We start from the raw sequence: 24,902 nt of genomic DNA, 5'->3' as shown, positions 1-24,902 counted from the left end.
CAAGTGTAGTTGATCTTATGGTGCAGGTAATACTGAAGCAGTAGACAGTGACAGCGCCCCCAGACTCCTCCCTCTGACAACCCGGAGAGAATGCCTCCTGCCTCCAACAGCTAATTTAAGAAAGCACATTGGACAGCCCCTCCAGTACCCCTGCCCATCCCCTCCCCTCCCTCCCTCTTTCCTCCTGCCTATCCCCTCCCTCCCCTCTCTCGTCCTCCTGCCTATCCCCTCCCCTCTCTCTCCCCCCTGCCTACCCCCTCCCTCCCCTCTCTCTCCCCCTGCCTATCCCCTCTCTCCCTCTCTCCCCCTCCCTCCCCTCTCTCTCCCCACTGCCTATCCCCTCCCCTCCCTCTCTCTCTCCCCACTGCCTATCCCCTCTCTCCCCTCTCTCTCCCCCTGCCTATCCCCTCCCCTCCCTCTCTCTCTCCCCCTCCCTACCCCCTCCCTCCCCTCTCTCCCCCCTGCCTATCCCCTCCCTCCCTCTCTCTCCCCCTGCCTATCCCCTCCCTCCCTCTCTCCCCCCTGCCTATCCCCTCCCCTCCCTCTCTCTCTCCCCCTGCCTATCCCCCTCCCTCTCTACCCCCTGCCTATCCCCTCCCTCCCTCTCTCCCCCTGCCTATCCCCTCCCCTCCCTCTCTCTCTCCCCCTGCCTATCCCCCCTCCCTCTCTACCCCCTGCCTATCCCCTCCCACCCCTCTCTCCCCCTGCCTATCCCCTCCCCTCCCCTCCCTCTCTCCCCCTGCCTATCCCCTCCCCTCCCTCTCTCCCCCTGCCTATCCCCTCCCCTCCCCCTCTCTCTCTCCCCCTGCCTATCCCCCCTCCCTCTCTACCCCCTGCCTATCCCCTCCCTCCCCTCTCTATTCAAATAAAATAAAATAAAATTGCATTTGTCACATGCGCCGAATACAACAGGTGTAGACCTTACAGTGAAATGCTTACTTACAAGCCCTTACCAACAATGCAATTTTAAGAAAGAATACCCCAAAAAAATAAAAAAAACGTTAAAAAAAATAAAAATGCCTATCCCCTCCCAGCCTTCCCTCCTCCTCTATACCCCCCCAGCCTTCCCTGTCTCAGCCCCCCATCCTCCTCTGCCCCCCAACAAACTACCTTACCCAACTCCCCCTCTCCAAAAGAAACCTAAATCATCAGTTGAAGACCTCCCAAAATGCTGTGTCCAGGTTTTCAAGACAACACATGCAGAATTGGCTTTAATGTGCCTATTTGACAAAGCCTTAAACATAATACAGACTCATCATTGCATCTTTTAGGTTATGGCGCTAAGACTGTAGAAAATGTTGCAGCATGTTTCACAATCATTTCTTAGGGTTTGTTTCTCTTGCATGACTTTGTTTAATACTGCTGTTCATTATTGTCTACAGTCTAAACCAGTTATTTTTTTTATTAAACTATGGGTCGGGACCCAAAGTGGGCCCTGGGCATGTATGTGAGAGGTGGGTCGCGGGTTATGAAAATACATCTATAATCACACACTATTTCTTCTTAATTTGGGTCGTTGGAGGACGATTTGGGTCACGGGAGGAACGTCAATTTCTCATTTGGGTCTCGCGCTGAAAGAGTTTAAGAACCCCTGGTCTAAACACATTGATATTAGACCTCTTTACATAAAGACAGTTTGATTAATGCATATTTACTTTAAATGAGACTTAGATTAAGGAGGATATGATGTGGAGTATTATGTTAAATATTTCAGATTCAAACACCAGTGCTGATTTAGAGGTTTGCTTTCATTGTGCATTAAGCATGATCAAACACTGAACAGGAGCTTTTAAAGTGCAAGGTCATGGCACTATGGAACACTGACGATAGTGCCCTCTATTGGGTGACCTGACGCAGGTTACAAGAACTACGGATATTGAACTAAATTCCAACCAAAAGAGAACCAAAAAAGAAAACAAAAATTCACATTTAGTCAGTTAACATTATCAGTTAAATATGAAATGCAAAAAACAAAGTAATAAGAGTTTTAAAATATCACATACACAAAGTTTTCCTCAGGGTATTAATATTATAAAACATAAACAATGTGTATTTCATGGTCAGATACTATGTGCTATAGGTACGCAGGTAACCTGTCCCATTAGTTTCAGAGACACTTTGAAGTCAACTCGGTGCTCTGATAGGCTATATCATCAGCGATCGCCATGGTAATTTCACATTGTGCTTCACGTGAACAGTGGGGTCTTTCAGAAGGGCCAGGCGAATGCTAATGAACCATGACATCTCTCTTATCATACTGCGGCCTGACAGACAGGGAATACCCAAAGCCAAGGTCAGTAACGTAACATCCTGTTCCTCCCCTCCACTCTGTTCTTGTGTTCAGGGGCCCTGGTGTATCTCCACACCACAACCCCTCATACCTTGGAGTTAACAAGCTTTTATTCTATTTTTCGCTGCATGGGATGATATTTGATAAGGTTTAGAATATCATCATACAAATAATTCATGTTTAACGCAGCAGAAAACACTCGACAACATATGCACAAGAAAAACCTTTGTGTTGTTCCCAAGACATCCTATACAGTGCATTCGGAAAGTATTCAGACCCCTTGACTTTTTCCACATTCAATATTTTTTCCCCTCATCAATCTACACACAATACCCCATAATGACAAAGCAAAAACAGTTGTTTAGATTTTTTTGAAAATGTATTAAAAATAAAAACTGAAATACAAGTATTCAGACCCTTCACTCAGTACTTTGTTGAAGATCCTTTGGCAGCGATTACAGCCTCGATTCTTCTTGGGTATGACGCTACAAGCATTTGGGGAGTTTCTCCCATTCTTCTCTGCAGATCCTCTCAAGCTCTGTCAGGTTGGATGGGGAGCGTCTCTGCACAGCTATTTTCAGGTCTCTCCAGAGATGTTCGATCGGGTTCAAGTCCGGGCTCTGGCTGGGCCACTCAAGGACATTCAGAGACTTGTCCAGAAGCCACTCCTGCGTTGTCTTGGCTGTGTGCTTAGGGTCGTTATCCTGTTGGAAGGTGAACCTTCGCCCCCAGTCTGAGGTCCTGAGTGCTCTGGGGCAGGTTTTCATCAAGGATGTCTCTGTACTTTGCTCCGTTCTTCTTTCCCTCTGGGACATTTTTTGGTACCCTTTCCCAGATCTGTGCCTCGACACAATCCTGTCTCGGAGCTCTACGGACAATTCCTTCGACCTCATGGCTTGGTTTTTGCTCTGACATGCACTGTCAACTGTGGGACCTTATATAGACAGGTGTGTGCCTTTCCAAATAATGTCCAATCAATTGAATTTACCACAGGTGGACTCCAATCAAGTTGTAGAAACATATCAAGGATGTTCAATGGAAACAGAATGCACCTGAGCTCAATTTCGAGTTTCATAGCAAAGGGTCTGAATACTTATTGTTTTTTTAATAAATTTGCTTTCGCTTTGTCATTATGGGGTATTGTGTGTAGATTGATGAGGAAAAACATTTATCTGATCCATTTTAGAATAAGGCTGTAATGTAACAAAATGTGGAAAAAGGGAAGGGGTCTGAATTCTTTCCAAATGCACTGTATGTAGTCCTCCATATGACCCCTGTGTAATAAAAAAATGAATTAAGGGAGAGGTTTTTATTCGTAACATGAGCCATTTCTTTACTATATCCTTCATCACTGGGAAATAGAAATGGACAACAGTAAAGATGGGAGGATCAGTTTAAAAAATTGATGTTCAGCCCCTCAGTCCACTCAAACAGTACACATTGGCCTAACTCAACATTAACACTCAGTTCAACAAAATACATTTTCAAACTGCAACTGTCAACAGCAAAACAAAATGGCACCAGCTATACAGGCCTGCAGGACAAATATTGAAAGCCTCAATAAATTAAACAATGTGACGTGTGTGACCTGGTCATGTGGCGGTTTATGGTCTGTTCACGGGGTTGGTGCCCTTTAGGGTCAGGTCTCTGGGACACCCCGGCACCAAACTCCCCTCGATCACACACTGAGAACCACCCAGCACCTGGCATCAGCTGGCCTAGCAGGACAGGGGGGTGACAGTGACACTGAGACACTGGCCTCATCCCCTAACAAACCCCTTCCCTTAATGACACTAGACTAGAGACAGCTTATGTTACAATCAGACACATACAGTAATCAAAAATACATTTCAATCAATCAATCAATCTATAAATTATATTATAAACTGGGTGGTTCGAGCCCTGAATGCTGATTGGCTGAAAGCCGTGGTATATCAGACCGTGTACAACGGGTATGACAAAACATTTATTTTACTGCTCTAATTACGTTGGTAACCAGTTTATAATAGCAATGAGGCACCTCGGGTGTTTGTGGTATATTGCCAATATACCACGGCTAAGGGCTGTATCCAGACACTCTGCGTTGCGTCGTGCATAAGAACAGCCCTTAGCCATGGTATGTTGGCCATATACCACACCCCCTAGGGCCTTACTGCTTAATTACAATCACCAGTCCTAGACCCCAAAGTCCAAGAAGAAGCAGAAACAAAGTGTTCAGGAAAAACTCCCAAGTATGAAGAAACCTAGAGAGGAACCAGGCTTTCCATATGTTTATGAGTAAATATCATATTTATGATTCTTGTCATTATCGTTGATAGCTAGGCTATATTACTGATGATTGAAAGTGACCTGCAGAACTCGATAGACCACGTCCCTCCTGTAGTTATAAAAGCACCGGATGACCTTTCCTATGAATTATTCATAGAAAGTCCAAATATATCCTTTGCGGTGGGCTGTCACTGGCATCAGATTTAAAGCCATGCAATGATGGAAACCCCCTCCGAGCCCCCTCCTCCCTGGATATGGAGAGATGGTAATGACTTTATCTCATCTCATGACGCCACACATGATCTCGGCATCTACATTCTCACGTCATTGTCTTAAATATTTTGTATGATTATTATATTTATCATCTAAACTACGATTGGACGACAGTAAGCATGAGGGTTCGCTGGGTTCTCATGACGGCGGGTCACGATGACACAGCATGACACAGAGAGACATGTAGCGGTCAGATTGGGGATCCAGGGAGAATGTGAGAATGCAGCCTCGGTATGGCGCGGCGCAAGGTCACGGTAAGATAAAAATACTTAGTGACCTTTTATAGAGTAACGTGTATTATAGATATTAAGCTATAACGGTGATGACGTAGGTCCACAACTTCAATGTAAAAAAACGCAAGTCTTCTATATGTTTTTCTCTTTCATCAGGATTACCAAGTATTTTCAAGGAGAATAAGGAATTATTATTGGAGAAACACAAACTTACTGTTCTAGAAACTTTAGTGTAGCTATAATTTCTCATTCATTCAATCAATGGACTGTTCAGTCTTATACAATCTACCACAGCTGGTGCAAATGAAATACAGTATCACTTTGGCAGTTTCAAGTGATGAATATAGCTGTTCTGTCACTGAATCACTTTCTGATGAAATGGGCTCAATCTATAAATCTCTTTAATACGGATAGGAAGCGCCGGACATAAATATTTTGTATCATACGGGAGAAGATTTTTATAAGTGGGGGTGGGTGAGCTGCTGAACTTACTCCGTTTTATAACGCCGATAAATATAAAAGGCCGTACAGTTTCTGGAGATGCTGACGCGTTTTGGACAACACCGCATGGCACTTAGCAACCCCCTCCCGTGACAAACGCCCCTTAACGTGTGCCGAATACCCAGCATGGCATGCATTCTACATCTAGGTCCTTACATCTCCTAAATAAGTCCTACAGTACCCCCCACTCGTCCGGACAGTTATAGGAATGGAACGGTGGGTGTGTCCAAATTATGTAACTATAGAAACAAACAAACCAAGCTTTTTATATAACTGTACAACCCCAATGGTTATTTACTTTATTTCTACGGTTTAAGAAGCTATTTGTGTTCCGCTCCAAGCAGGATAGGATTTCCTCTATGGCTAAAGTTGTCATCCAACCCAGGCAGCACTGTAGTTCATTCTGGACCATTAGATTGTTCCAGGGGTTAAATGCTAAGTAGAAAATGCTAGCAGTGACTGCCAAAAGAGTGGCGCTGAGTGTATGTGCCGCCTATGGATGCTGCTAATAAGGGTCATTAGCCTAGGATTAGCCTAACATTAGCACTAGCCTAGCATTAGCCTAGTGTTAGCATTAGCCATAGCTGTTGAGTCACAGTACAGTAACAGTATATAACACATGGCATAGTGCTGAATGACTCATTAGCTTGACTGTACTGTATCCATGGCCTAGTTGTGTGAGGTTTACCTTCCCTGTTCCCTTGGGGCCATGCTCTTAATGATGGCCTTGGGTAAACAGAGAAAGGTTGGGCAGGGGCCAGGGCATTCAGCTCCTGCTGCTGCCCAGTCTCACCTCACCATCCTGGGGACCGGCACACGATGACAGACCCTTAATGACCCATGATGGATGGAGAACAAAGCCGAAGTGTATTCTTAAATCCCCCTCTTCCCTCCCGAGAAGAAATTGGGAATTCCTACTGTCTAGGTCATGCTTGACTTTTGCAGCAGTTGTTCGTTCCCACCAAAGTTAAGTCACATTGAGGTCCAGGCAGAAGCTTACATTACTCATGCTTTCCGGTAATGTATTTTTTCCCCATCTTCCACATTTTCCCATTACAACCATAGAGAGTTTAGGACTATAAGGTTCTATCTGCATTTTTGTCAAAATTGAGTTATTGACATAGAGAATATTGAACAAAACAAGGCTATCTACAGTACCAGTCGAAAGTTTGGACACACCTACTCATTCAAGGGTTTTTCTTTATTTGTACTTTTTTCTACATTGTAGAATAATATTGAAGACATCAAAACTCTGAAATAACACATATGAAATCATGTAGTAACCAAAAATGTGTTAAACAAATCAAAATATATTTTACATTTGAGATTCTTCAAATAGTCACCCTTTGCCTTGATGACAGCTTTGCACACTCTTGGCATTCTCTCAACCAGCTTCACCTGGAATACTTTTCCAACAGTCTTGAAGGAGTTCCCACATATGCTGAGCACTTGTTGGCTGCTTTTCCTTCACTCTGCCGTCCGACTCATCCCAAACCATCTCAATTGGGTTGAGGTCAGGGGATTGTGGAGGCCAGGTCATCTGATGCAGCACTCCATCACTCTCCTTCTTGGTCAAATAGCCCTTACACAGCCTGGAGGTGTGTTGGGTCATTGTCCTGTTGAAAAACAAATGATAGTCCCACTAAGCTCAAACCAGATGGGATGGCGTATCGCTGCAGAATGCTGTGGTAGCCTTGCCGGTTAAGTATGCCTTGAATGCTAAATAAATCACAGACAGTGTCACCAGCAAAGCACCCCCACACCATAACACCTCCTCCTCCATGCTTTACGGTGGGAACTTCACATGCAGAGATAATCCGTTCACCCACACCGCGTCAGACAAAGACACGGCGGTTGGAACCAAAAATCTCCAGTTTGGACTCCAGATCAAAGGACACATTTCCACCTGTCTAATGTCCATTGCTCATGGTTCTTGGCCCAAGCAAGTCTCTTCTTCTTATTGGTGTCCTTTAGTAGTGGTTTCTTTGCAGCAATTCGACCATGAAGGCCTGATTCACAGTCCCCTCTGAACAGTTGATGTTGAGATGTGTCTGTGACTTGAACTCTGTGAAGCATTTATTTGGGCTGCAATCTCTGAGGCTGGTAACTGTAATGAACTTATCCTCTGCAGCAGAGGTAACTCTGGGTCTTCCATTCCTGTGGCGGTCCTCATGAGAGCCAGTTTCATCATAGCGCTTGATGGTTTTTGCGACTGCACTTGAAGAAACTTTAAAAGTTCTTGACATTTTCCGTATTGACTGACCTTCATGTCTTAAAGTAATGATGGACTGTTGTTTCTCTTTGCTTATTTGAGCTGTTCTTGCCATAATATGGACTTGGTCTTTTACCAAATGGGGCTACCTCATGAAGCTGGTTGAGAGAATGCCAAGAGTGTGCAAAGCTGTCATCAAGGAAAATGGTGGCTATTTGATTACTACTTGATTCCATATGTGTTATTTCATAGTTTTGATGTCTTCACTATTATTCTACAGTGTAAAAAATAGCAAAAATAAAGAAAAACCCTTGAATGAGTAGGTGTCCAAACTTTTGACTGGTTGTGTATATAGTACTCTAAATACCCCAATTCGTGTTGTTAACTTCCAAAGAATACAAGATAAAAATCACTGACACCATTCAAACCAATGAGGGTTCGGAACTTTAAAGCCAATTATCTCAGAATCATCTTTCTGCAGATAGAACCTTATAGTCCCAAGCTCTCACAATGTTTTATTTATCTTCCATGGATTTGATTTACAGAAGTCCCTAACAGATGACTAGTCATGCATATAAATTACATTGTCAAACATCTATCATGTACATTGAATATACCAAACATTAGGAACACCTTCCTAATATTGAGTTGGACTCCCCCTTTGGCCCTCATAACAGCCTCAATTCGTCGGGGCATGGACTCTACAAGGTGTCGAAAGCGTTCCACAGGGATGCTGGCCCATGTTGACTCCAAAGATTCCCACAGTTGGGACAAGTTGGCTGGATGTCTTTGGGTTGTGGACCATTCTTGATGCACATGGTATCTGTTGAGCGTGAAAAACACAGCAGCTTTGCAGTTCTTGACACAAAACGGTGCGCCTGGCACCTACTACCATACCCTGTTCAAAGGCACTTACATTTTTTCTCTTCCCATTCACCCTCTGAATGGCACACACACAATCCATGTCTCAAGACTTAAAAATCCTTCTTTAACCCGTCTCCTCCTCTTCATCTGGATTTAAAAAGTGACATCAATAAGGGATCATAGCTTTCACCTGGTCAGTCTATGTCATGGAAAGAGCAGGTGTTCTTAATGTTTTGTATACTCAGTGTATGAATACTCACCTGTGTGTCCAGGGCAGCAATTAACCACAAATCTGAATGACCCAAATATAAGACTTTCTCCACTTTATAATCAAATTAATGCATTAACAAAGTTATTATTAGGTAACATTTATGTTAAGAGTAACCTTGTAAAAAATATAAAGCAAAATCATTTAATTATGGCATCTACACTTAGAAAAAAAGGTGCTATCTGGAACCTAAAGGGTTCTCCGGCTGTCCCCATAGGAGAACCCTTTGAAGAACCCTTTTTGGTTACAGGTAGAACCCTTTTGGGTTCCATGTAGAACCCTTTCCACAGAGGGTTCTACATGGAACCCAAAATAGTTCTACCTGGAACCAAAAAGGGTTATCCTACGGTTACAGCCAAAGAACCCTTTTGGAACCCTTTTTTCTAAGAGTGTAGACTACCATATAAAGACATATTTTTTACTTTAGCGTTATATATATATGTCTGTAAATTCCTAACCATGTCCATGACACCACTTCCTGCTGCGTACTGCTGTGTACTGTAACACCTCGTTGTGTAGGTTGTCTGGTGATATCTGTCACACTGTGTTCACGCCGTGTTTAAAAACATTCTTGGCATTCTCAACAAGTCCGTAAAGTTTATCGCTCTTGAACATCTCATAACCTCTACATCATGGTGTTGATGAATGGCTAGGTCCAGCTGCACGGGACAGTTGTGGACATGCATCCCTGTAGGCCAATGTCAGTAGTAAGGGGGAGTAACGTTAATGGTAGAGGACATACCGTTATCTTACTAGGCCCCTCAGTGTTCACCTATGCACCATCAAAGCTACCGTGCTAACAGACGACAAATTATAGTGTCCATACACTCTGGCTAGTCATGACTGAGGCTGCGTTTACACAGGCAGCCCAATTCTGATTTTTTTTTCACTAATAGGATTTTGACCAATCAGATCAGCTCTGAAAAACATCTGATGTGAAAAGATCTGATGTGATTGGTCAAAAGACCAATTAGTGGAAGATTATCCGAATTCGGCTGCCTGTGTAAACGCAGCCCTAATCACCCACAGTTTTGCGCTCAAGTGAGCAAGATTTGTCAGGACTGTTGATAAGTGTGAAGCAGAAGCTGAGGCGGAGGATCGGACAGTGAGGAGACAGACAGGATGTTCTGGTGCTCACCACTTTTATTTACAATATTAACAGGTGCATAACGAATTGGCCAATATACGTTGTACAGCAAATAACAAACAGGACGTTAACATAGAGACTTGAATAAATCCAAGATATTCTCAGTAAAAACTATTCAGGCAACAACTCTTTGCCGATAACAAAACTCAGATATGGCTCTACTCTAGCCAGCCTGCTCTCTCCCAGGCAAAGGCCAACTGAACACCTAAGAACTCTTTCCCGGAACTCCTTTCCGCTAGGAATGTTCCAAAATGATATCCCATAATACATTTCTACCATAAATGCATAATTTCACATGTACATCCCAACACATCATAAACAACGGTTTTACATAATTTCACATGGACACATGAGGGGTGTTCTACTAAGCTAACATATGGAATTTTTTTAAGATGGTCATACCATGGATCATTTAGCTATTTGATTTGGAATTTTAGGTCCCTTGTAGCTATAAAAAACAAAATTAAAACATGATTTGATAATAATACATTGCAGTGACACAATGAATAAAGAGTCTTTCTCAAACCAATAATTTGTTTCAGTGTCATTGTCTAGAAGTCACAGACATGTGCTCCGTGACAATAAGGCAATGGCAAATATTCAGCACCTGCCTATAAATTCAGTCACTTCATTCTTGGGTCTTGTCATAGAAAATCCTACTTCAGTGAACCTATGGGCCCCTAGCACTTTTAGTGGAAAACCTGGAACTGTAGGCTACATGAGGGTAAAACCCTGCAATGTAAACACGCTCTAGGGATGAACAGACACTCCCGAACTGATGCCTGAGGTATCTTGGGGGAAGAGGGAAGGGGATAGTACAGTTGCAGTGGGGTGGAATGTTTTCTTAGTTGTGGATGGAGTGTCCTACATAGCAGAGCTGGGTCTGCAGCTGCTGACCAGGCAAAAGCCCTGCACCCTGCCGGGACGCTGTCTGCCACAGTTACAGTATATTACATAGGAATATTACATTGCACTGTACTGTATCATTGAATGACCAGACTAGCCCACTTGTCCATGCTGTCCCCATTCTGTCAGGTATAACGTTACTTTAACCACTTACACTCGTGGAAATTGTTATATGGACAGGGCTAAATTGTACTGTTTCTTACAGAAGAAATATGGAAAGCGTATGCATAACCATGGTAGCAATCAAAAGGGAACAGTTTGGAGATTATGGGGAAATTATTAGACTAAAGGTGAGGACAAAACAGTCAATCTGACACAAGACTGAATCCAAACATGACATTGTTGATTTTATGTGTATATTACATTTACTGTACTTTTCGCCAGATTTGTTGATAACAACATCTGAAAATACTCTGGATACATTCAGTAACATAAGAATATTCATGGCAAATTTGGGGTAGGTACAACATAAGACAAAAAAATGACAAGGGTTTGAGTGAGAGGACTAATTGGTTTCTCCAAGTGGCCACACACCTCTCCAAAGTGTGCACAGTTCCTAAGTAATTTCAATGCACTTTTATGACTCAAAGAAGAGTCTTCAACTATAAAGGTACTTTTTGAGCTCTCCTAGCTGTGCTGTTGAGGAACTAGCGCAAGCAGACTTGTAGTAGTTTTGAACACAGCCCTGTATCCCCGGCATCACACACTTACTGTTGTTTACCCATTCCAAAAAGGTTCATTATCAATCGCAATCTGGTGGGCATCATTTGAAAGCCTGTTATATTGCCAACAGGGCTAGCTAAGTTACAAAATACGATCTTAGTCATACTTTTTTTTGTAGTGCTCCAACTCCTTTTTTATCTGGAATTAGTCCTTTTGGAAGTGTTTCTTGGTAAGCCATTCTTACGATCTTACAGTGTTAGGCTTTCACAAGGCAATTCAGAGAAGCAGATCGTAATTTTGGTGTGCATAGAATAGTCACGAGTGCATGCTTGTTCCACGCCGAATTTCTTCACAATATGACAAACAGGCTCATTCTGTTCAGAACAACCCGGGGTTGATGACGCCATGTCATCTTCTAACTGTACATCAAGCATAGTGATCATAAACATTGACATGACATTTTATGATGGAAATGTGAAGTGTACATTTGGACTAACGGGTGTTTGGCTTGTATGACATCATCGCGGTATATTTATTATAATCCTAATCATCTTGTCTTTCAAAATACATCTAGTCCTCTTTCTTTACAGCATTTCCCTCACTCAGACAACAAAAGATGTTGCACAACAATTTTTTGTTGCGTGCGGTGTTCAAGTTCAGAACCGCTGTCAGTCAAAACCAATACTGCACTGTGAAGTGGAGACCTTGAGCTCTGACGTCATGTATTCCATGTTACTGTACAGCCGCTGCGTTACAATTTAGGTGCTTATCAATGTCCAAATCTGCTATTTTGTACCCGTAACTGGTATGAGCGTAAAGAGCTACCTTTGGAGAAATGTTGCATAATTTGTCGCTGGGTGACACTCCTTCAAATTAGTGGATTCAGCTATTTCAGCCACAACCGTTGCTGACAGGTGTATAAAATCGAGCACACAGCCATAGACAAACATTGGCAGTAGAATGACCTTAATGAAGAGATCAGTGACTTTCAACGTGGCACCATCATAGGATGCCACCTTTCCAACAAGTCAGTTTGTGACATTTCTACCCTGCTAAAGCTGTCCCAGTCAACTGTAAGTGTTGTTATTGTGAAGTGGAAACGTCTAGGAACAACAGCGGTTCAGCCGCGAATGGTAGGCTACACAAGCTCACAGAATGGGACCGCCGAGTGCTGAAGCGTGTAGCGCGTAAAAATCGTCTGTCCTCGGTTGCAACACTCACTACCGAGTTCCAAACTGGCTCTGGATGCAACATCAGCACAAGAACTGTTCATCGGGAGCTTCATGAAAATGGGTTTCCATGGCCGAGCAGCCACACATAAGCCTAAGATCACCATGCGCAATGCCAAGCGTCAGCTGGAGTGGTGTAAAGCTCACCGCCATTGGACACTGGAGCAGTGGAAACGCATTCTCTGGAGTGATGAATCACGCTTCACCATCAGGCAGTCCAACGGACAAATCTGGGTTTGGCGGATGCCAGGAGAACGCTACCTGCCTGAATGTATAGTGCCAACTGTAATGTTTGGTGGAGGCGGAATAATGGTCTGGGGCTGTTTTTCATGGTTCGGCCTAGGCCCCTTAGTTCCAGAGAAGGGACATTTTAATGCTACAGCATACAATGACATTCTAGACGATTCTGTGCTTCCAACTTTGTGGCAACAGTTTGGGGAAGGCCCTTTCCTGTTTCAGCATGACAATGCCCCATGCACAAAGCAAGGTCCATACTGAAATATGTCGAGATTGGTGTGGAAGAACTTGACTGGCCTGCACAGAGCCCTGACATCAACCCCATCGAACACCTTTGGGATGAATTGGAATGCCGACTGCGAGCAAGGCCTAATCGCCCAACATCAGTGCCCGACCTCACTAATGCTCTTGTGGCTGAATGGAAGCAAGTCCCCGCAGCAATGTTCCAACATCTAGGGGAAAGCCTTCCCAGAAGAGTGGAGGCTGTTATAGCAGCAAAGGGGGGACCAACTCAATATTAATGCCCATGATTTTGGAATGAGATATTCGACGAGCAGGTGTCCACATACTGTTGGTCATGTATTGTATGTTTAGAAGGTCCAATTTACCAGGTTCTGAACATGCAGAAGTTCTAGAGGCCACACTCTTGCCCTGATCACCTCTGATAACCCCCCTCCACATCCTCAGAATAGCACCCAGAAAAAGGGTTCACCATAACCACTTTCTCTTTGCTTTCACACTTTGACGCTAGCATCCTAATCATCTGGCCCGCCTGTAAAAATACACAGCGTATAAATAGGGGATACCAAGAAGGATCCTAATACATTTGGATCCGGTTCAGTTCAGGGAGAGGATGGGAGGAGGAGGGTAGTATTCTGCCTCCTTTAGCTGGTTGGCGCGAGGCCCCCATGACTGTGGTCAGGTTTGAAGGGTATGAGCCTCCATTCCAGTGCCTCTCCTGCCGTCACTACCTCACCACAAGGCCCAACGCAGCATTTCAGCTCTTAATGGTGGATTAAGATGTAAAAACCACCCGATTGGTCCGCTGGTGTTATCACCTTGCGTTATCACTAGGCAGAACAGGACAGAAGCCCTGGAGACAAGCTTCATATAGCACCTGGAACAGGCCCAAAAACTAGGCACTAGATGGGTGGTACTATAACTACATTATATAAGATTTAAAAAAGTATTTTTGATCACGATACAGTCATTTATGGTCATAAGGTAAGCATTAATGCACAACAGATGGCATTGTCAGGGAATAACCGTACACCTCCAGCGGTGTGAGAAGGCACACGGCCGAAGGAGTTCACACTGAAGGATTTAGATGGAGTGCTAGATAGTCTACAAACACAATGTCATCGTCAATCCATGTTCCAAGGCTATATTCAAGGTCTAATTAGCGGTGATAATGAGCTAGCTATTGAACGCCAGACCAGCTAAAAGAGCCCTGCTAGAGACTTGAAGGAGTGCTGCACTGCAGTCCCAGGAATGTGTGTGGCACAGTGTCAGGGAATTCCTGTCTTTTAACGCTGTCATTTTGAAGCGAATGCATTTTCACCTGTAGCCCGTGTTTACACTTACCATAATATGACCGGCTGGACCGGAGGCGGGCAGCTGGACAGTTGGCCAGTCAGCAAGAAGAAATTACATGTTTGAGACTAGGGGCACTTCGTTACAATGACGGCTATTTTGAAAGGTTTGCTGACAAAAAAAAAAATCCTCCTGAAAAATCTGTGAGAAGGAAGTGCTGTCTCCACCTTTCAGAAATACAACAACTAAATGCTGCCAATGTTTTTGATAGATTTATTTAAATGTACAAACATGAGAAACAGGTATTCTACACAGAGCATTAAAGGAATTATTTATGGAAACATCTTCTAGACTACTTTGCTTTTTACATGTTTTCTTTGGGTCAAGATTTGAGACTTGATGCATGAAAAAAAGGAGGTATAATATGAAACACTACATTGGGATGTTTGTGAATGAGTGTGTAGAAAGAGGATCAACTATCCTGTAAAGGAAACAGTTTGTATCCCACCTCTCCCAGCTGTTTCTTTTCCAGTCGTCATAGCTAGGCTATATCACGGTATCTAGCCCTGGCGGACCTTTCCTTTTATTTGTCCTGTTTTACTGGATGTAAATTATAGCATATCTGCTATTATTAGCATTAGCATTATCCACAGCAATCCACCCATAAGCCTTTTAGGATTTATTCTTGGATGGAGATGCAGTGGATTGGCTCGATAGCCTGGTTTCTAATTCATGAGGGTAATAACAGGTGGCCTCGCAGGGTCCAGTTTACTGGAGGTGGGGACCAGCGCTGCTTTCAGCAGGGCACAACATTCAGATAGAAGTATATTGTGCAGAACAAGCATGCCTCTCTGACATGCGGAATCAGGAATAACTTCAGCTCTAATCATGACATTTCTATCTGCAACGTTGGCCCAGCTCACATGAGGGGTAGAATATTAATAAAACACTCGCTTCAAGCTGAGTAGGACTTTGATGGCCCAATAACAGAAATATTGTGACACATTCACTACATTTATCTAGCGACTGACATCAAAAGAGCCAAAAAGGATGTAATCAAAATGTACAGAACATGACGATGGAAGTTTTGCCGGTTTTTCAAAATGACAAATGAATTGACAATATAGATTGAGGGTGAGGGGGAATGTGAAGAATCTGCATAAAGATTTGAAACTGATCTCCCCAAAAAAATTATCTTGGAAACAGAGATATTAACAATTGAAAGTTCATACATGACCTCATATCTCGTATGACTTCATATAAATATATAATGCACGCTCTAGAATGCCCTTCAAGCCAATCAGAAATGAGTATTCAACAATGCCATGGAATAAATCCTAAGTAAATCAGAATAACAACATGAATACATCCTGACAGCTACTCTTCCTTAAAGACATAATACCTATCTAAACTATATACACACAAGATGAATTAATCAAAATTAGGCCTATTCACTCCTAAGGCTATGATGACAAAAATACAGTATAATAAAATGTAAGTACCAGAATATAAAGATAGCATTTGTGAAAGTTAACTTAGCATATCCATAGGTTATCCTGAGATTTAAAAGACAACGATAGTTAACAAATGGTTTATAGACAGAGAAAACATCAACTTAATCAGCTAGCCTATATAATATGAATTGAATGAAATACTTTTGTTTTCAGGCGTTTCCGATGATTTTACCTTTTACTTCACGTTTTTTTCTTCAGTCTAAAAAACACAAAGAAAACAACGTGGAAGTCAGCAACAGAAGTCAGTGAGACACTCATGATTCAAATGATTCATTTTGTTGTGCAGAACAGTTACTCATCTGAAACGCCCTTAGCTTCAACCTTTGCTAATCTTGCTTTGTAATCGATGGGGCGTCACGATGGGGAGATCAAACTCCCTCTTTATCACTGGGCTACCTTTCTCCATCTATATTTCTACCTGGCTGGATTTTCCTGGAAAGTTGTGTCCTTAGTCATCCTGTGACACCATTATCCTGGCTCTCCTCACCTGTAACCCCCTGCCGTACCTTCTGCTTTGACCATGTTTATGTGGCCTCTGACATGACCCTTGACCCCTGTGCTGAAACATCTGTTTGAGGGACAGGATACCTGACATGCCCCCCCCTCCCTCCCTCCCCCTCATCAAAAAACTCTATTGAAGTGATTTATGATAACCCTTTTATGGATTCTCCGAACTGGTGTATGCCCCCTAGGTGTGAAGACTGTGGAGTTGAGGTGGTTCAACCCCTTAAAAATTCATAGATGACTTAGCCTAGATTAACTTTTAGATTGACAAAAAGCTGCGTGTACGGATTTCATACATAAAACACCTACATACCCAAATAAGAATTGAAGTAAGCTAACAGGTGTTTATTGGGTATGGATGGAGTGCACTCTATATAGTAAATGCACAAATAAATTAAACCGACCATGCTGTATGAGTATCTCATCCTTACAGTTCTTATATCCTGCCGTTGCACTTTCAAACGTGACCCCCGTTAATCTCAAATGCATGCAATAAAAAGGAGACCAGGTAACAGAGAACAGCTTATGTGATTACTAAGGGTCTGTTTGCATATTGCAGAGCTTATGTGATTACTAAGGGTCTGATTGCATATTGCAGGACAGGTGAGCTCTCGCACAGCTCTGTAGAGTGGCTGGGCTAAACTGAGCTAAAGTTGAGCCATATAGGAACAGATAGGGATCTGTGTGGAGAGGACCCCAGTTAGGCAGTTACTATAGTGAAGGAGAAACCTAGTCACTGAAAGACTTGACATTCCACTGGGGATTTAGTGACTCTGGGGAAAATGCTACTAAGGCTAACTTGAATCCAGCTAGAGACTACCACCTCCTCAATCTGGTCTCTGAACAAAAGAGCTCAAATGCTGGGTCACAAAAGTAGTGATTCCAATTGATTAGATTGCTCACATTGTAGTAAGGTCTATGGGTCAAGTGTTTGCACTGTAGTGGAGGAAGGTTTTCACCAATCATTTTGGAGATGGAAAGTAATACAGCAAAACCTCAACCGGTTTTCAGTCTCATTACCTACAACCTGCATAGACCTGTTTACTGCCTTCACCCCCTCTAAGAACGACAGGTGGAAACTAAGTGAAATCAGAAATACTTTCTGTCCTAAACTGACTATATACCTGTTTTATCATTGCTTTATGACATCACAGAGGGAAAGTTTCAAACGTTACAATTTATCATCGCTCTTTCCCTCTCCTCTGGGCTTTTACAGCGTGCAGTAAAGCAGATCTGGCCTTCTGGAAACGACCACTCGTCATCACAACGGTCTCCTCTAACCTTCACACCTGTTCCATGCAGTCAATATTCCTACACTGCATGGTAGAATACAATAGAATAGAAATGTAATTGTCCACTTTGTAAAGAGCGATGCGTGTGTCTAGGCCAATTACCTACAGTGAGGGAAAAAAGTATTTGATCCCCTGCTGATTTTGTACGTTTGCCCACTGACAAAGAAATGATCAGTCTATACTTTTAATGGTAGGTTTATTTGAACAGTGAGAGACAGAATAACAACAAAAAAATCCAAAAATGTTATTAATTGATTTGCATTTTAATGAGGGAAATAAGTATTTGACCCCTCTGCAAAACATGACTTAGTACTTGGTGGCAAAACCCTTGTTGGCAATCACAGAGGTCAGACGTTTCTTGTAGTTGGCCACCAGGTTTGCACACATCTCAGGAGGGATTTTGTCCCACTCCTCTTTGCAGATCTTCTCCAAGTCATTAAGGTTTCGAGGCTGATGTTTGGCAACTCGAACCTTCAGCTCCCTCCACAGATTTTCTATGGGATTAAGGTCTGGAGACTGGCTAGGCCACTCCAGGACCTTAATGTGCTTCTTCTTGAGCCACTCCTTTGTTGCCTTGGCCGTGTGTTTTGGGTCTTTGTCATGCTGGAATACCCATCCACGACCCATTTTCAATGCCCTGGCTGAGGGAAGGAGGTTCTCACCCAAGATTTGACGGTACAGGCCCCGTCCATCGTCCCTTTGATGCAGTGATGTTGTCCTGTCCCCTTAGCAGAAAAACACTCCCAAAGCATTATGTTTCCACCTCCATGTTTGACAGTGGGGATGGTGTTCTTGGGGTCATAGGCAGCATTCCTCCTCCTCCAAACACGGCGAGTTGAGTTGATGCCAAAGAGCTCCATTTTGGTCTCATCTGACCACAACACTTTCACCCAGTTCTCCTCTGAATTATTCAGATGTTCATTGGCAAACTACAGACGGGCCTGTATATGTGCTTTCTTGAGCAGGGGGACCTTGCGGGCGCTGCAGGATTTCAGTCCTTCACGGCGTAGTGTGTTACCAATTGTTTTCTTGGTGACTATGGTCCCAGCTGCCTTGAGATCATTGACAAGATCCTCCCGTGTAGTTCTGGGCTGATTCCTCACCGTTCTCATGATCATTGCAACTCCACGAGGTGAGATCTTGCATGGAGCCCCAGGCTGAGGGAGATTGACAGTTATTTTGTGTTTCTTCCATTTGCGAATAATCGCACCAACTGTTGTCACCTTCTCACCAAGCTGCTTGGCGATGGTCTTGTAGCCCATTCCAGCCTTGTGTAGATCTACAATCTTGTCCCTGACATCCTTGAAGAGCTCTTTGGTCTTGGCCATGGTGGAGAGTTTGGAATCTGATAGATTGATTGCTTCTGTGGACGGGTGTCTTTTATACAGGTAACAAGCTGAGATTAGGAGCACTCCCTTTAAGAGTGTGCTCCTAATCTCAGCTTGTTACCTGTATAAAAGACACCTGGGAGCCAGAAATCTTTCTGATTGAGAGGGGGTCAAATACTTATTTCCCTCATTAAAATGCAAATCAATATATAACATTTTTGACATGCGTTTTTCTGGATTTTGTTTTTGTTATTCTGTCTCTCACTGTTCAAATAAACCTACCATTAAAATTATAGATTGATCGTTTCTTTGTCATTGGGCAAACGTACAAAATCAGCAGGGGATCAAATACTTTTTTCCCTCACTGTACCTATTAGTATGGGCATGTAAAAACAGCAAAATAACCCATAGGAGAAAATAACTGGGGAAGCAAAAACCTGTTTGATCTGATGGATTAACAACTGAAAGGTTAAGTGCTAAAAAGTTTAATAGCTATTAGGTCAAAGCAACACAGCGATTTACTACAGATTTAGTATGCGGTTGTAAATATCAATGTGAAAGCTCACTGAGGACAAACACAACCACAAGTTCATTTTAAGGTAAGGTGTTTCTTCTATTGGGTTTATGTGCAATATAACCATAATACATTACATTTACAACAACAAAAGCCAAATTCATCATAGTCATGAATATGCACAGCCCTTCATCAACTTGTATTACTATTTCTCAACTAGTAATATTTCACTATCGAACATCTGGTAAAACATCTCCATTTTAAAATCACCATACACACACTTCAAAGTGTATCAGTAGTGGCCGCAGTTTAACTTTCTTAAAGCTTTCATTTAAAGTAAACTGTTCTTACACCTGGAGAGTGGGGAGAAAAGTTCCCAGACTGTGATGACTAACACACTGAAAGACACAGGCATATTAAGCACTGGTGTGACTCGTCAGTTTGGGCCTGAGGAAGGAATGTTGGAGGTTGGAGCTGATGCCTGAGGCGATACCAGCAGGTGAATGTCCATCTTTCACCAAGTCTCTGATCACAGTAGCCCCGCCAGGCCCGGAGAGCAGGTCAGACCCAGGAGGAGTGGACAGGAATGCTAAAACAACCAAACATGTTGGATGGGGACACCGGCAGAAAATACACCAAGCAGAGGATGGTGACAGGTCTATCCTTTACATGCTACTGAAGTGACAGACTGTAACACGTTGTGGGGTTGGACATAAAGCTGATATGGCTGCTGCTCCTCCCAAACAGTGAGCCACCAGCACAGAATCTGATCACATGGGGACTGTCAATGAGATCAGAATGACGACTGGTTTGGTACTGTGACGTCAGTCCATCCAGAGATAGTAAGATAGTTGGAAATACCATGCTCTCTCTTGACTGACGTAGAGATTTGGTTATGGCTCATGAGAATAGAAAGACCTTGTCAGGAACTAAGACTAAATCCATCCACAGTACCTATTGCTTTGTACATAGAAAGGTGACAGTATTTGTGAATGGGTGACATTCCTGACAGCTCACACACACGATGTGGAGAAGGCATCACCAGGGCCCAGTTTTTCAAAAGTTGTCTGAATTTCGCCTATCGGATAGGATTAAATGCATAGAAATAGAATGAATAAAACGGATGAATGATTGAGTTGAATGGGGACTCACATTCTATTCATTATATTTCTATGCATTTAATCGTATCCGATTGCCAAAATCCAGATAGATAACTTTTGAAAAACTGAGCCCAGGGGCTCTAGAGGAGCTGAAAGGATCGGCCACTTCCCTAATCCTGCGTTTGGCGGGCGGACTCCATTCCTCTGAGTTTATCTGGATAATCCTGCCCCAGGGGAATTCTGTTCCATAAACAAAGCCTGACATTAGTTCTGCCGACTGCTAGAGACGTTCGACTAACTGCACCTCCCAACTCCCCACAAATGATTTTCTGAACTCTTAGTAGGTTCTCAAAGCACTGACTGTTTGCAAGACAACTGGAAGTGACAGAGGGTGTTTATTAGAGAAACTGTAAGGGTTTTGTTCAATGACTGGATCATTGTCCTTCATTGTTTGTCTAGGAGACTTGATTTAAACTTCAGAGTTTAGGTACAGATGTAGGATCTTAATTTGATCGCCCTGTTGAGGAGGACATTTAAAACTCGTGGTCTATTTGAGGTTCAAAATGGCTTCTGAAGTTAGTCATTTTCCACGTTGAAATTTCAGACTTGATTTTCCCTTACGAAAAATGTATCTACCCCTACAAAAACGTTGATGAATTATAATCCACATAATAATTCACATTTCCTGTTGCAAACTGGCTCAAATTAAGATCTGCAATAGACTGCCTTTAGGCCTGGTCTCCTTTGTAAAGCTCAATGGAACATCCGGATGCAATAATAGAATAGAGTAGTAGCCTCTATCCCTAGGAATAGTGTCTGGGAAAAGTGGGCATCACATCATAGCACGCTACCAGATCACACACACAATGTCCAGGGCTGCTGCTACCCGCAACGAAGATAGATGCTATCTGGAAAGCCCGTGTTAAACAACGGACCCCTATTGTCACGATCGTCGGTGAGAGAGGAGGACCAAGGCGCAGCGTTGAAGGCGAACATATTTATTATATTAATGATCACACGATCAAAACAACAAAACGTTGACGTGACAGTCAATGGTAAACACAAACCAAATACGAACAAGAAACCACACCAAATGAATGCCTAACGGCTACCTAAGTATGACTCCCAATCAGAGACAACGAGCTACAGCCGTCTCCGATTGGGAGCCACCCTGGCCAACATAGAATTACAAAACCAGAAAGTGAAACCTAGAACACACATAGACTATACACACCCTGGCTCAACATATTAGAGTCCCCAGAGCCAGGGCGTGACAGTACCCCCCCCTAAAGGCGCGGACTCCGACCGCGCCCACCAAATACCACAGGGGAGGGACCGGGTGGGCACTCCGCTTAGGCGGCGGATCCGGCTCCGGGCCTGAACCCCGCTCCCTCTCCAACCCCCCAAAGTACCCCTGGTCCGGTCTGGCCCCGCTGGCCGGAGCTGGACTGCACACTGGTGGAGCGGATTGCTCTAGCTCTGGCGTGAAGCATCTGACCGGTGCCGGACCAGCCACCGGTGGAACAGGCACGGGCCGTGCCGGACTGACGACGCACACCACTGGCTTGGTGTGGGGAGCAGGAGCGGGCCGAGCCGGGCTGTCGAAGCGCACCACTGACTTGGTGCGGGGAGCAGGAACGGGCCGAGCCGGGCTGACGAGCGCACCACTGACTTGGTGCGGGGAGCAGGAACGGGCCGAGCCGGGCTGACGGGCGCACCACTGACTTGGTGCGGGGAGCAGGAACGGGCCGAGCCGGGCTGACGACGCGCACCACTGACTTGGTGCGGGGAGCAGGAACGGGCCGAGCCGGGCTGACGAAGCGCACCACTGACTTGGTGCGGGGAGCAGGAACGGGCCGAGCCGGGCTGACGAAGCGCACCACTGACTTGGTGCGGGGAGCAGGAACGGGCCAAGCCGGGCTGACGAAGCGCACCACTGACTTGGTGCGGGGAGCAGGAACAGGCCGGACCGTACTGGGGACACACACCACTGGTCCTACGCAGGGATCTGGAATGGGCCGGACCGGACTGGTAACACACCCCAGTACCTCTCGCCGTGCCTCTACACCTTCCACCCCCTCTTCGACCAGTGGCCCCCGTAACCTGGCGGCCTCCTCTGCCAATCCGCTGGGCCGCTCTGCCGCGGTCTCCTGCTGGCCCGTCGTCCACGGCGTTAGCCCCCCCCTAAAAAATTTCTGGGCGTCTCTCCTACCCGTGGACCAGGTCTCCATGTCCCTCGCCAGCCTTTCGCCCTTCTGCCTCAATGTCAAGCCCTTCTCTTCCTCACTCGGCTTGACCCAGTCGAGGAGGCGAAGGAGATCTGCTAGAGATCTCCCTGGCGATGGCTCCTGGACACGCTGCTTGGTCAAGTCTTGGTGGTTTCTTCTGTCACGATCGTCGGTGAGAGAGGAGGACCAAGGCGCAGCGTTGAAGGCGAACATATTTATTATATTAATGATCACACGATCAAAACAACAAAACGATGACGTGACAGTCAATGGTAAACACAAACCAAATACGAACAAGAAACCACACCAAATGAATGCCTAACGGCTACCTAAGTATGACTCCCAATCAGAGACAACGAGCTACAGCCGTCTCCGATTGGGAGCCACCCTGGCCAACATAGAATTACAAAACCAGAAAGTGAAACCTAGAACACACATAGACTATACACACCCTGGCTCAACATATTAGAGTCCCCAGAGCCAGGGCGTGACACCTATTTAGACAAGCTAAGCTACCAAGGTGTAAATACCATTTCCGTAAAGCGAAGTCGATAACGGTGTGTGTGTGTGTCACAGCACTTGGCAACCAGCTGTCTGCTGGCATAGCATGGCGGGAATACAAGAGAGAGAAGAAGGGCAAATGTGACCGCTACGGTGGAACTCTTGTGAAGAGTCTAAAACATAAACACTCAAAAGGTCAGAGGTCACCGTCCTCTGACGTCCATCAAAGATAGGCTAGGTAGAGGGTATGGTGAACAGTGAAATTGTAAAAGGAAGCTCTTAAGAATTCTCTTCCTTTACCTTGTGTGTGTGTGTGTGGCATCTGTATGTTTATAGGTGCAGTATGCAGAAATCGCTCCGCCATTTCCTTGTTGCTAAAATTCTAATAGTTTGCCTAATTTCAGTTTATCTGACCAATCAAGCAAGAGAATCATTGTACCATTTAAACCGCTGTGAAATATCTTATAATTAACCAAAAATATGTTGCTGTTTGAAGCTGGTGTAATAAACTGAAACGTAAGAACGGGAAGCATAGAAATAACGCACCTAGAACAGATCTACCGCTTCTTAGACTTGAGAATGACACATTTCTATGTGAATTTGGTCGGGTCGCCCAAAAAGTTACATATTGCAGCTTTAAGTGTGTGCAGGTCTAGATGTTCCTTGAGGACAATTCCCTCTACCTCAACCTCTGCATGGACCTGTCTCAGTGACCACTAAAGAATGTGGGTGTGTCTCCTAGGACACAGGGAGTACATCACTCTCCTCCTTGTGGTCAGTGTATACCCTTTAATTAGGTTCCGCTGACCTCTGACCTTTTCACTTAGCTCCCATCGCGAAGGGTCACTGAAGGTCAAGGAACCCAAGCAGGAAGTTGGACCGACCCCACCTAGCGGTTTTGTGATGTGGAGACAAGTTCAGGAAGTGAACACGTGAGATGTGTGTGTGGTATTACACAAACGAGATCTGATCTCTGGACCAGATAGCAGTGGTAAACGCACTGCCGATATGACTAATGGGTTGTCGCATGGTTTCAGGTCACATAAAGGAGAGATACTTCCTTTCATAAAGAGGCACGGTATAGTGTGTAAAAATATCAGGGATCAGGGCTAGCAATACATACACAAATCAATGTCTCAATTATACTCCCTTGTATCCTACAGAAAGCTAATGAACAAGGCTAATCAGCTTACTACGCAACAAGAGTTTGATAGCAACAAGAGGCTATATTTTAGGCGACTATATGACTATGGGAGAGAGAGAGAGAGAGGTTGGAGTTCCTTATTGGTTATAGATA

General features: G+C 44.2%; 1 protein-coding gene across 2 annotated transcripts in view; it reads right to left on the bottom strand.

The window, feature by feature from the left end:
- Positions 1-14,883: 14,883 nt before the first annotated feature.
- LOC121536002 overlaps positions 14,884-24,902 on the bottom strand; it is a 30,830-nt gene continuing 20,811 nt past the window's right edge. For both annotated transcript variants that reach the window (XM_041843272.2, XM_041843273.2), the window contains exon 10: positions 14,884-16,337. The gene's annotated coding sequence lies outside the window, so the exon portion shown is untranslated. The remainder of the gene's footprint in view (positions 16,338-24,902) is intronic.

Source organism: Coregonus clupeaformis, chromosome 22, assembly GCF_020615455.1.
Source record: "Coregonus clupeaformis isolate EN_2021a chromosome 22, ASM2061545v1, whole genome shotgun sequence".
Lineage (NCBI taxonomy): Eukaryota > Metazoa > Chordata > Actinopteri > Salmoniformes > Salmonidae > Coregonus > Coregonus clupeaformis.
This window is presented reverse-complemented; position numbering and strand designations above follow the sequence as displayed.